This window comes from Euprymna scolopes, chromosome 25 (assembly GCF_053919585.1).
Source record: "Euprymna scolopes isolate OS-2025 chromosome 25, ASM5391958v1, whole genome shotgun sequence".
Classification (NCBI taxonomy): domain Eukaryota; kingdom Metazoa; phylum Mollusca; class Cephalopoda; order Sepiida; family Sepiolidae; genus Euprymna; species Euprymna scolopes.
In genome coordinates this window covers 82124404-82138712 of record NC_136506.1, presented here as the reverse complement: position 1 = coordinate 82138712, position 14309 = coordinate 82124404, and positions in this window count along the sequence as shown.

Here is a 14309-nt window from a genome sequence, read left to right as displayed (position 1 = left end):
TCCTTTCCTCCCTCTATGAACCTAAATTTAAATGAAACTTCCATGAACAGAGTTTCTTTCAAAGACCTACCCGTCTGTAGAAACAGAATATCATGGGGTTGCTTCCTTGTTGACTACAGTTTCCATAAAAAGAAAAGTAGATCCTCATCAGTGGATATAAGTTTTGATTGGTCGAACACGATAACATGTTATCAGGATGTATTTTGAAATACCTAACCGAAGCTGCAAATGACGATGAGGACGTGTGCTGAGTTGTTTGATTTGACTTGATATAAGTTTGTTATTCTACTCTCATTTTTTTTTAATTATTAACTCACTATATGTTAATACTATAGCGTGTGTTATTTTGTGTCACGATTACATCTTATTTCTTGCGAGCGACTATCGTTTAATTGTTATGACCTCCATTTCTTTAATTTATCAGGAATTCTTCATAAGTTTTGATTTCGATTATAGCTGAAGGAACTCAAGTTATATATATATATATATATATATATATATATATATATATATATATATATATGTGTGTGTGTGTGTGTGTGTGTGTGTGTGTATAAATATATACACGAGGGGCGTGCAATAAATAATGCCCTAACCCACTTCCAGTTGTCTGATCTAGCTGTAATTTTGCATGTGCAATGATTTATATCTCTACAGGTTATGTGGCAAATTACAGCTCTGAAAAAATTGTGGTTTCTGTTTTACAGGTGTTTGAACTGAGTCAGGTGTGAAATGAAGCCTGTTGAATGTCGAGCAGTGATCCGGTTTTTGTATTTGAAAGGACGCACACCGCAGGAGACTTTTGATGAAATGAAAGAAACTTATGGTGATAATGTCCCATCATATGACCTTGTAAAACGCTGGCATCGTGAATTCAAACATAGCCGGAAATCTGTGGAAACAGCTCCCAGACCTGGTCGCCCCCCCCTTCTGCCATTGATGAGGCATCTGTCTGTCAAGTTGAGGCTGCCATTTTGGAAGATCGGCACATTACAATTCGCCAAATAGCCTAAGATGTCAAGATTAGTACAGGGTCTGTGGAAACTATCATTCATGACCATTTGCATATGCATAAGGTGTCTGCCAGATGGATTCCCAGGTTGCTCACACCATTCCAGGAACGAGAACGCATCGAGTTCTCGAGGATGAATTTGGAGATGTGCCAAGAAGATGAGTCAAAGTTTTTCAAAAGACTGATTGATTACACAGGATGAAACCTAGATCCATCACTATGATCCAGAGACCAAAGCCCAGTCAATGCAGTGGAAGCACTTGGACTCACCACCTCAAAAGAAGGCAAGGGTGTAGCCCTCCGCTGGCAAGGTCATGCTCACAGTCTTCTGAAACCAGGACCGAGCAGTGATGACAGATTTCCTGGCAAAGGGTACCACAATTACAGGAGCCTATTATGCTTCACTTTTGAGGACATTAAGGGAAGCTATCAAAATCAAGAGGCAGGGCAAGATCAGCAAAGGTACCTTCCTCCTGCAGGACAACGCTCCGGTCCACAACTCGCATCTCGCCAGATCAGAAGCACGGGCGTGTGGTTATGAAATCCTCCCCTATCCTCCCTACTTTCCTGACCTTGCACCCTCTGACTTTCACCTCTTCCCAGACATGAGTTGTTTTTGAAAGGAAAGCGTTTCCCAGATGATGCAGCCTTGATTTCTGAAGTCACATTGTAGTTGGAGGACCAACCTGGGGTGTTCTACAAAAACGGTCTCCAGAGCTGCATCAAACGATGGGAGAAATGCATAACTCTGGGTGGTTCCTATGTAGAGAAAAACTAATAACTGTGCCAGGTTTCGTTTCTTTACTGCTATGGGACATAACTTATTGCACGCCCCTCGTATTCTTCATAAGTTTTGGTTTCGGTTTTGATTCAAGTTAATGCACCCCCGTCATATGGATGCATTTTTTTTTATTTTTTAAAATCATAATTTTATAATAGAATCAATAGAACATTAACTTTATAATATAAACGAAATTTGCATGAATATCATATTTAAACATATTTTACCACCGGGCTACGCCGGGCGTCCCTGCTAGCTTAGATAAATACTTTTGTAGTTTTAACAAAAGAGCTACAATAATATCAGGGTGTCTTCATTTGCACTGATCATCTACAAAATGCCAACATCAATTTATTACATATGAATGAGATCCCCGTGGAATTTCCACAGGTCCCGCTAGTTATATATATATATATATATATATATATATATATATATATATATATATATATATATATATATATATTAACAAAAGTACCCGGCGTTTCCCGGTATTAAACATAACGTTAAATTCCTTCGAAAAGTTATCGGATTTTTATTCATTTGTCAACTTTTTTATGATTTTTTTTTTTGGGGGGGGGGTCACAACTTATCAAGGCCCGGAAGCCACTCGGGGATAAGGGTTATTACGTGTACAGTATGTTAGTGTTGAGATTTGATAAAGTGTCTTACTTAAGAGGGCAGTTCATCAGGAATTTGTTTATGTTGGACTCGAAGACATCCAGGTTGTAGTCAGGTGGGAAACAGGCAGACGGAACAGAGTTCCACAGGCGTGCAGTTCTAAGAAAGAAGCTTTGTTCATGGAATCTACGTTTTGGTTTTGGCACAGATAAAGAGTGGGGGAAATTTTTGATAGTGGTTTCAGCTAGACGGGTGTTTTTCGTGAAAGATCGGCGAGGGGGGACCAGGGATTGGAGCTCAGACGAGCACTTGCCATGGAAGTAACGATAAAACAATGACAGGCTCGCAACGTCTCTCCTGTGGGAGAGAGGTTGCAGGGAAGAGAAAAGGGCATCCCCCACTAAGCCACGAAGCCTATTTTGTACTCTGTCAAGGCAGGATAGGCTGTTTTTAGCAGCTCCTGCCCGGTGAATCGTTTACATGATAGCTTCCTTATGTTACGAATAATTCGGTTTGAAATCACTTTTTACAGATCTTGGCAAGCTGGTCTAATGGTTATCGTACTTGCCTCACTGTCTTTGGGTTTCGGTTTCGATCTCAGTTCGAGTATTTTTTTTTTTTGTTTGTTTTTTTACTAACAAAAAGTGAACTGTTTAAAAAAAAAACACTCGCATGCACGTGTCTCAGTTTCTTTCCATATATTTTACTTTTTTTTTTTTTTAGGAATTTACCGCTACGTTTAATACCGGGCGACGCCAAGTACATCTTCTTAATCCGTTGAGAATAAATAGTTAAACTATCTACAAACAAAAAGGTATAGCTTTTGTGTGAGAAGAATCCAAAACAAAAAAAAGAAAATCAACAAATATGGAAAATGCGAAACTTCGGCGTGTATTTTCAATCGACATCAACCAACACGTTATGGGCCAAAAGAATGCTTAGAGATAAAGAAAATAGGGGGGGCGGAGGTATAAGAATAGGCTCATATATCATATATATCCTATTTTAGGTCTTCGTAATTATAACTATTTGTTTAGATTCTTGCAACACCAGCCAAAATTCTTTAAAACAGGTACGTCAAATATGATTTGCATTGCAAGCTAATTCGCGACCTGCACAGACAGCAACTTTGAAAAAGTTGGAAACGGATATCAAAATACGAATGGTCGTTTTTATTTAGATTCTTCGGACTACTGTTCTCATCTGGAATATTATTTTCACAGCGTTTCGGTCAATGTAACCTCTGACCTTCTTCAGGTGTATCTCGTCAAACACCGGAAACTTTCTGTCGAGCTCAGCAACTTGCGTGGAATTTCGAATAGAAACCTCCATTTAATCTATGAGGTAGTGATGTGACGAGTCTAATATTTTTCCCGATTCCGATACGATTACCGATTCTCTGTACTAAATTCCCGATTCCGATACAATTACCGATTCCAAGTTTTATACATCTCTAAATATTTAACTACAAAGTTGTTATTTTCCGCGATTTCTGTAAAAAAAAAAAAAAAAAAAAAATGGTAAATAAGCAGATATTATCCAAAACGTGAAATTACACCTGTGGGAGATGATCTGTCGATTTTTTGCATTACTGGTATTTTAAAATCAATAAATATTTATCATTTAATACTTTTTACCAGCAATGGAAGATTTTGCTTTAAACAAAATCAAATAAAAAATGACATTTAAAAGAATCGTTTTGGCCCCGGAAAATAGGCATCATTTTTTTCGATTCCGATACCGATTCCGATACCCTCAAATTTACCGATTTTCCCGATTCCCGATTCCGATTAATCGCCCCAACACTACTATGGAGTCTTATTCAGTTAGCCATGATTGGGTACAAGTCCTAAGTAATTCACATTTGTATTTTTGAGTGTTGCCCACAATGAGGATTGAACCTTCAGCCTCCAAAAGAGTGTAATTTACAACTGAATTTTACCAAGTACTTTATTCACTATGCAAAGACCCGTGGCGTAATGGATAAAGTATTTGGTAAATGAATATATTTGGTAACTAAATATTCTTGGTAAATGGAGGGTTCTGATCGCTATTCCGTGCAGTTTTCAAAGTTCAAGAAAAAGTTTCCCGGTCGTTGCCAACGATAAATCAAAGGTAAACGGTTGGTACGATAATGTAAATCAATGGTAAACGGCCGTTGCGATAACGCAAACTCATTCAATATTATCAAAAGAGGTGTAGAGTACTGGAAATCTGGGAGGTTGTTCTCAATTGACTTCAAACTGTGAGAAATAAAAACGAACTAGAGACACCAATAAACGCAACCAGAATCTTCAACCAGGATATCCAAATGGAATTCGGAATGAAAAGGTGTGCAATACTAGTAATAAGAAAGAGGAAACTGGGAGCAGCGGTGGGCATGGAACTACCCAACTGAAGACACAAAAGCTACAAATATATGCGAGTTTTCTTTTCTAATACATGTCATTTAGACACATTATAAACGAATTCCTTTAATTAAAGAAAAATGCTGTGTGACACATAAAAATAAGAAGCAATGACACGCATAAGCATCTGACGATCACCTGTTGAAAGATACCAAATAAATCCAGATTTTCAGTTTTCTTTTCTAATACATGTCATTTAGACAAATTATAAACGAATTCCTTTAATTAAAGAAAAATGCTGTGTGACACATAAAAATAAGAAGCAATGGCACGCATAATCATTTTTCGATCAATTGCCGAAAGATACCAAGTAAATCACGTGTTCTAGTTAGCTGAGAAAATAGTCGGAGTTGAATTGAGGGCGTCAACAAGAAGATGGTCTGAAAGGAGTCTCCTCTCAAGAAGGACGTGGGACGTGTAAGAACTAGCCACCCAAGTCGATCGCTACTCTGTTGGACGTAATGCCTGGGAGAACAAATAATTAAAAAAAAGAAAAAGGTAGCCATTGTCTTGAGTTAATCGCATGCGTTTTCTTTGGTCAAGAAAATCAATCCCCTCAAGATGAGAGAAGAATCTCCCGGAAAAAAGGCTGACCAGCAGAAACAAGGTATGCCACGTTTATGTATTCATGTTATATGTCAACACACGCGCACGCGCGCACACACACACACACACACACACTAAAAGAGACACTACTAACGATCCTAAAAGGGTTAAAGAAAGATTTAATTATACACTAAGAAAAGGTTAAGGACACACACCTTGCCTGCAACACGATAAGGGCTCAATTAGTGAAGAACCACCATTGACATTTAGTGACACGTACACAGATTCAGATGAACTCTTCATTACATACATTCTCAGTAGGTCCAGTCAGTATAACATACGTTGATTTAGTGACCATATAAAAAATTGCTGTTTTCTGAGTGGGCTAGTTTTCGGCCTTGCAGTTGTATTTTTTTAACTATTTACATCAATTGGTTTCATAATTTGTCTGGAGCAATTTCTACAAAAAAATTAAAAAATAGATAAATAAAAAAATAAAAATAAATTGGTTTCATAATTTGTCTGGAGCAATTTCTACAAAAAAAAATAAATAAATAAAAAAATAAAAATAAATTTGGCCCTTTTTCAAAACGTAACATATGGACTGGTTAATGAAGGGACAAGCAGAATATTATATATTAGGTTGAGAAGAAAGTTCTTGCGGAGTTTTTAATTTTGATTTCAAATGATGTATTTTCAAATAATTTTTCGTTATAATACCTTTACTTTATATATCATTTTAAAGAGCTTTTTTCGCTTTATCTAATCGTTTGAATTACAATCGTTTTAAAACAATTATGTTTTCTTTTCAGAACGTTGAATACAAGATGGAAAAAAAGCAAATTCACACAATTTCCTTATTTTAATCTTAGCTGGGCTAAAAAGCTGCTGAAACCACTCACGATATCAACGAAGCATTTGGCCTAGGAAGCACTATTGAACACACAGCACAATGGTGGTTTAAGATATTTTTGGTGGCAATGGGAGTCTTGAAGATGATGAGCATTATGGTCGACCATTGGATGTTGACAGCGTCAATCCACGCACAACTGTTTAAGAATTTGCTTCTGAATTAGACGTAATGTATACGACGATTTCCAACCACTTGAAAGAGATTGGAAAGACAAAAACTTGATAAATGGGTGCCTCACGAATTGAACGACAACCAAAAGAAACGCCATTATGAAGTGTCATCTTCTCTTCTTGTATGCAATAAGAATGACTTGTTTCTCGACAGGATTGTGACTTGCGATAAAAAGTGGATTTTTTATGACAACCAGTGACACTCAGCTCAGTGATTAGATGCCGACGAAGCTCCACAACACTTTCTGAAGCCAGAGTTGCACTAAAAGAAGATCATGCTAACTGTTTGGTGGTCTGCGACTGGTCTCATCCATTATAATTTTTTGAATGCAGGCAAAACCGTTATAGCAGAGAAGTACTGTCAAAAAATGGATCAAAATGCATCAGAAAATTCAACAACACCAAGCATTAATCAACAAAAAAAAGCCCAATCCTCCTCCATGACAATGCCCGACCGCACGTTGCTAAACAGACCCTGCAGAAGTTGAACGAATTGGGCTATACAACTCTGCCTCATCTGCCATACTCTTCAGACTTCTCATCTGCTGACTACTACTTTTCCAAGCATCTCAACCAGTTTTAGTGTGAGAAATTTTTCAGAAACCCAAGTTATATCAAAAACGCCTTCAGCGACTTTATCACGACTAGAACTCAAGACTTTTACGCTACTGGCATAAATACACTTGTTTTGCGTTATCAAATGTCTTGATTCTGATGGTGTTCATATTTCGGTCAATAAATTTTTGTTTGAGCCGAGATATGTTCATCTGAATTTGAAAGTTAAAAACCGCGAGCACTTTCTTGTCAAAAAAAATAAAAAATAAAAAATAAATAAATAAATAAATAATAATAATAATAATAATAATAATAATAATAATAATAATAATAATAATAATAATAATAAAAAAAAAATCAAAAACAGTATGGAATAAAACAAGAAGTTTAATTATTCAATTTATTTTTCAACCATTGTTTTGTCACAAGAAATAGTCTCCCTAGTTTTTATTGATACAACATTCCGGCTGCTCCATTGGTTGATATTGAGGCACAAGAAATATAAAGTTGAGGTTTGATCCTGAAGTGAACTCATGGCGAACAATATCGATAAAACAAACAATACATTTGTGCGATTTGCCAAGGCAGAGTTAGGAACACAAAAAAAGGTTAATTAAAAGAGAAACAGATTCCAGTCAGACATGAGATAAGCACTATGGTTGGGGTTGAAGATGATAAAGCACTATGGTTGGGGTTGAAGATGATAAAGCACTATGGTTGGGGTTGAAGATGATAAACCCAGCCAATATTGAATTGATGGGGAGTGAACACCAGTATTGTGTATATTCTATATTAAGTTATGCATAGGGACGGGTAGTGAAATTGAAAGTAGTTGTTTTTGGTATTTATGCAGAATAAGGACCATGGTATCGTCGGAATTTTTCAGGTAGTTGACGTAAAACATCGAAAGGTGCCAACACGCTGAGTCAATGAAAATGTCATTTCAGAGAACATTTATTTGCTGTCATTGGTTTATTTAGAAAAACTAAAGATGTATCTTGATTTTAACAAGATTATTTTTGTTAATCAAAAAATAAATATCTGTTCATGAAACTTACCTTACAATGAGTGTTTTTTTTTTGTAATTTTTTTTTTAAATTTTAATTTAAAAGTTTAGTTTAATTTAGTTTCATAAAAACTATTCAATAATTATTCAAAAATATTGGATAATGTCGCTAAATAGGGTTTACGGGTTATATGAGAAAAAAAAAGGGCATTAAAGATGTTTCTTATCTTAAAAATTATTACATGAGGAGTTATTTAGGGTAAAACGTTAATTTATTTTACCTATCGACACTCAAGAAATGCACGATCAAATATGCGTAAACATTCAATAAGCAAAAAATTAACATGGCTTCCAGTTGTGTCATGGAGTTAAATGGTAATAAACGAAAGGAACACAGGATTTTTAGGAAACGAAACATGTATTCACATAAATTACAGGCAAAGTGAGTTAAGTAATACTATTTCTCAATGGCTGGGCGTGTGCACCCGACATGCTTGGTCGCGTTCCAATTTCAGACTGCCGGGCACTGGTACTCAATACCGGAAGTTACATCGCTAGAGGAAGTGACGTCATGAGATAGTCCATTAATCCTATGGAAGGGCGTCTCCAACAAGTTGCCATTTTGACGTTGCCTTGACCAAAAAAGTTGCCTTGATCAAAAACCAACATCGAGTCAAAATGGAACGAATCGACTGGATTTCAGTGAACCTGTTTAGTTCGCATCTTTATGAATTTATGTGAAGAGAGCAAGTAGCACAAATAAATTCGGTGAATTTCATGGCAATTTAAACAACTTTTAAACAATTTTATTTTAAATTAATCTTTTTATACTATACTTTAGAATGACAAATAATTCAAGCAACTTTTAAACAACTTTTAAACAGTTTTTATTTTTAATTAATCTTTTTTTCTATACTTTAGAATGACAAATAATTCAAGCAACTTTTAAACAGTTTTTGTTTTAAATTAATCTTTTTTATACTATACTTTAGAATGACAAATAATTCAAGCAACTTTTAAACAACTTTTAAACAGTTTTTATTTTAAATTAATCTTTTTATACTATACTTTAGAATGACAAATAATTCAAGCAACTTTTAAACAACTTTTAAACAGTTTTTATTTTAAATTAATCTTTTTTATACTATACTTTAGAATGACAAATAATTCAAGCAACTTTTAAACAACTTTTAAACAGTTTTTATTTTTAATTAATCTTTTTATACTATACTTTAGAATGACAAATAATTCAAGCAACTTTTAAACAACTTTTATACAGTTTTTATTTTTAATTAATCTTTTTTATACTATACTTTAGAATGACAAATAATTCAAGCAACTTTTAAACAACTTTTAAACAGTTTTTATTTTAAATTAATCTTTTTTATACTATACTTTAGAATGACAAATAATTCAAGCAACTTTTAAACAACTTTTAAACAGTTTTTATTTTAAATTAATCTTTTTATACTATACTTTAGAATGACAAATAATTCAAGCAACTTTTAAACAACTTTTAAACAGTTTTTATTTTAAATTAATCTTTTTATACTATACTTTAGAATGACAAATAATTCAAGCAACTTTTAAACAACTTTTAAACAGTTTTTATTTTTAATTAATCTTTTTTATACTATACTTTAGAATGACAAATAATTCAAGCAACTTTTAAACAACTTTTAAACAGTTTTTATTTTTAATTAATCTTTTTTTCTATACTTTAGAATGACAAATAATTCAAGCAACTTTTAAACAACTTTTAAACAGTTTTTATTTTAAATTAATCTTTTTTATACTATACTTTAGAATGACAAATAATTCAAGCAACTTTTAAACAACTTTTAAACAGTTTTTATTTTAAATTAATCTTTTTTATACTATACTTTAGAATGACAAATAATTCAAGCAACTTTTAAACAACTTTTAAACAGTTTTTATTTTGAATTAATCTTTTTTTCTATACTTTAGAATGACAAATAATTCAAGCAACTTTTAAACAACTTTTAAACAGTTTTTATTTTAAATTAATCTTTTTTATACTATACTTTAGAATGACAAATAATTCAAGCAACTTTTAAACAACTTTTAAACAGTTTTTATTTTTAATTAATCTTTTTTTCTATACTTTAGAATGACAAATAATTCAAGCAATTTTAAATAACTTTTAAACAGCTTTTATTTTAAATTAATCTTTTTTATACTATACTTTAGAATGACAAATAATTCAAGCAACTTTTAAACAACTTTTAAACAGTTTTTATTTTTAATTAATCTTTTTTCTATACTTTAGAATGACAAATAATTCAAGCAACTTTTAAACAACTTTTAAGCAGTTTTTATTTTTAATTAATCTTTTTTTCTATACTTTAGAATGACAAATAATTCAAGCAACTTTTAAACAACTTTTATTTTTGAGTAAAAATTTAGTTTTAATTTAAAATGAAAAATGTTTTATGCAGAATAAATGCACGCGATGTAACAAAGAATTTCGCCGAATTTGTTTGTGTCACTCGCTCTCTCCGACAAAATTTGTAAAGATACGAACTAAACAGCTTCACTGAAGTCCTGCTAATTCCCTCTGTTTTTACTCGATCTTGGTTTTGGATCGCAAGGTCAAGGCTGCTTTTTAATCAACAAAATAGCAATTGGCAGCCATGTTGATATTTTGTTTATTATAATAATATAATCGTGCATTTCTCGAGTTTCGATGGGTAAAATAAATTAAATTTTTACTCGAAATGACTCCTCATGTAATAATGTTTGATATAAGAAACTTTTTTAATGTTTTATTTTTCTCCTATTACCCGCAAATTCTATTTAGTGATATTACTGAATATTGTTTTCATTTTATATTAATGTTTCATTGAATTAGTTTCGTAATAACAGAAATAATATATTTTTCATTGAAAAAAATTGGCCAACATTTGCATGAAAAAGAAATCATGTAATTTTCGCTTGGCATCTCCCGGCATTTTTTATTTTCTTTGAGTTTCATAAAAATCGTTGAATTTTTTAAAGATTTAAAATAATTGAATAATAAAAAAAACTTGTGTTGGTTCTTGGAGGCCATTTGCCATCTAACAGAAATGTCTAATAATTATTCATTATTTTTTTCAGTGTAACAAACAAAAAATAAAAATGCTTTCGTTTTTCGATTAATTTTTCATTGAATTTTCTTCGTAATAACGGAAATAATATTTTTTTAATAAAAAAAAAATGCGTTTGCAAAAAACATCACAAACACTTTCATTCAGCAGTTCCCAGTGTTTTACATTAACTGCACAGAAAATTCTGACGATAGTTCAGTTCTTACTTTGCATAAGCACTTTTATTTTTTAACTAAAAACAAAAATATATCCCCGATTGAAAAAAGGAATCTAACAAAAATTTTTAAACATTGTCACATCTTAATGAAATTTCCAGTATTACTTGATAGATAAACGTTAATATGAATTTTTTATTTGATTAAAATTATTAAATTAAAATTAATAATGAAATAAATAAAAACTAATAATTAAGATTAAAAAATTAAAATAAATTAATTAATAGTAAACATTAATAAATGATAAAATTAAAATTAATAAATCAAGACTAATATTTAGTTAATAAATAAATAATAATAAATTAAAAAATTAAGTTAATTAATCGCTCAAATTAATAAAGTGAAATTAATAATTAGTTAATAAATTAATTCAAATTAATAAACTAATAAATTAAAATAAATAAATTGATTAATAATTAAATATAAATTAAAATTAATAATCAGAATTTATTAATCAATACATTAATAAATTAAATTTAAATGAACTGAAATGAAGACGATGGGGAATCTAAATGACCCAAATAATTCAAAGATTTTTTGTTTGTTTAATAGGAATGAGGCTTGGTAAACAAGTTAAATACCAAAGTCTTCCAAATTTTTTATTCAATTTGTATTGGCAAAAAATATTAGCATATTTGGAGGCACATGAAATACAAGGTCTGAATTAAGAAAAGGCCATTTGACCCTGTGTTTTGAAGACAACGTGTGATTTGTGTACGTGTGACACGTCTATGTGGAAAGAATCAGTGAAATCAGTGGCAATTAGTAGAGAAAGGAGGATATATATATATATATATATATATATATATATATAGATATATATATATATATATATATATATATATAGAGAGAGAGAGAGAGAGAGAGAGAGAGAGAGAGATGTATATGGAGATGGAAAGAGAGAGAAGTTTGGAGAGGGAGAGATAGAAGGGATAAAAGGGAGAGAGAGAGAGAGAGAGAGAGAGGTGGAGAGAGATGGAAGAAAGATATATACGTGTGTGTGTGTGTGTGTGTGTGTGTGTGTGTGTGTGTGTGTGTGTGTGTGTTCAATCAGACATGGTTGAATAATGACTTGCTGCCAATATATATATATATATATACATATATATATATATATATATATATATATATAGAGAGAGAGAGAGAGAGAGAGAGAGAGAGAGAGAGAGATGAAGTAGAGATAGATATGGCAAGAGGAAGGGGGAGAGAGATATGGAGAGAGATGCATAGAGATGAAGAGAGATAGGAGGAGAGAGAACGGAACTAAGATAGATAGAGAGAGATGGAGAGAAGGGAAGAGAGGGATGGAAAGAGATACGGAGAGAGAGTGGATAGAAAGAGATATCTGCAGGGAAGGAGAGAGAAGGAAGGTAAAATAGATAAAGAGAGATGGAGAGAGAGAGGGGGTGGAAGGAGATGTGGACAGAAAGGAGGCAAAAAGAGATATATAGAGGGAGAGAGAGATGGAAAGAGAGAGAGAAATAGAAGGAAAGTAAGATAGATAGATAGATAGATAGATAGATAGATAGATAGATAGATAGATAGATAGAGATGGAGAGAGAGGAATGGAAGGAAGATATGGAGAGAGATAGGGATAGAAAGAGATATAGAAAGGGTGTGAGAGAGAGAGAGAGAAAGAAACAGACAGAGAGAGCGGGGAAGAGATCCTTAATCCATTAAATGGATTGATCCAGTATGCAAGTCTTATATCTCGTTAACAATTTGTAAAACCTGCGGCTCATGGATCCGATGCGTCCCTTTGCAAGCAACTTAGTCCAAAATATATGCTAATTTACATTGCATTCTATAGAACCTACTGTTTCTTTTAAAAGAAATTAATTCATATAAACTTCTTTCCAGTTAACGAAAAAAAAACATTTAGAAATTTATGTGTGGAGTTTGAACCTAGATAGAGACTACGTTATGTGAAAAAAAAAAAAAAAAAAAAAAAAACACGCTATCAATTTACCCAAGCAGAATTTTCACTGCCCATTGTTCCATCATTGTCGCTAAAAATGCAGAAAAAATGGCTTTACCGATGATAGATAAATTAAAATAACGGTTTAAGCTATCAATTATCGGTAATTATCAGGGCTATTCTGAGACAAAATTTAACTAAGATCACTCCCAGACTTATACACTAAAGTTCTGTAAATTTTATAGAAAATCTGTTCAACCGTTTCGGAGTCTACAAGGAACGAACTCAAACACAGAGACAAAGTTGCATTTATATTATTGTAGAGCACATATATTTTCTTTATAAGTTTTGGTTTCGGTTTCGATTCAAGCTGATGCACCCAAGTCATATGAATATATTTTTTTATTTTTGAAATCAAAACTTTATTATATATAAGAATCGATAGAAGATTGACTCTATAATAATATATACGAAATCTGCAAGAATTAAAATATCCTATTTAAGCGTATTTTATGACTGAGCTTTGCCGGGCGTCCCTGCTAGCTTAGATAAATACTTTTGCAATTTTAACAAAAGAGCTACAATTGGCCAAGATCACAGTGTAGTATCTGTTCCGGCAGATACTGCAAGCTATGACTAGCTATGACTAGCAAAGACCAGATGTGGGGGCAACCCCACATGCCTGACCTTTAACCAGCTCCCATTTCCCACCTTTCAGGAGCTGGTCCCCTTTTTCCCTTCCCCCTCCCTTCACTCCTCACATTAAAAATTGGCCTTGTGCCTAATTTGCTCGGTGGGGGAGCAAATAAATACCATCTGTTCCGGCAGATACTGCACTTAAGATAATTTGTACCAGTCAATGGAGGGGAAGCCCTCTATACTGGGACAATTATTATTTTTGGTAACCAGAGTGACCCCTTTTAGGGGAGCTGGTTTTTACCTCACATTAAAAACGGCATTGTGCCTAATTTGCTCAGTGGGGGAGCAAATAAATACCATCTGTTCTTTAGATGCTGCACTTCCATTTCTTGTTCTCTTTCGGTGGAGGAGCAGTCCT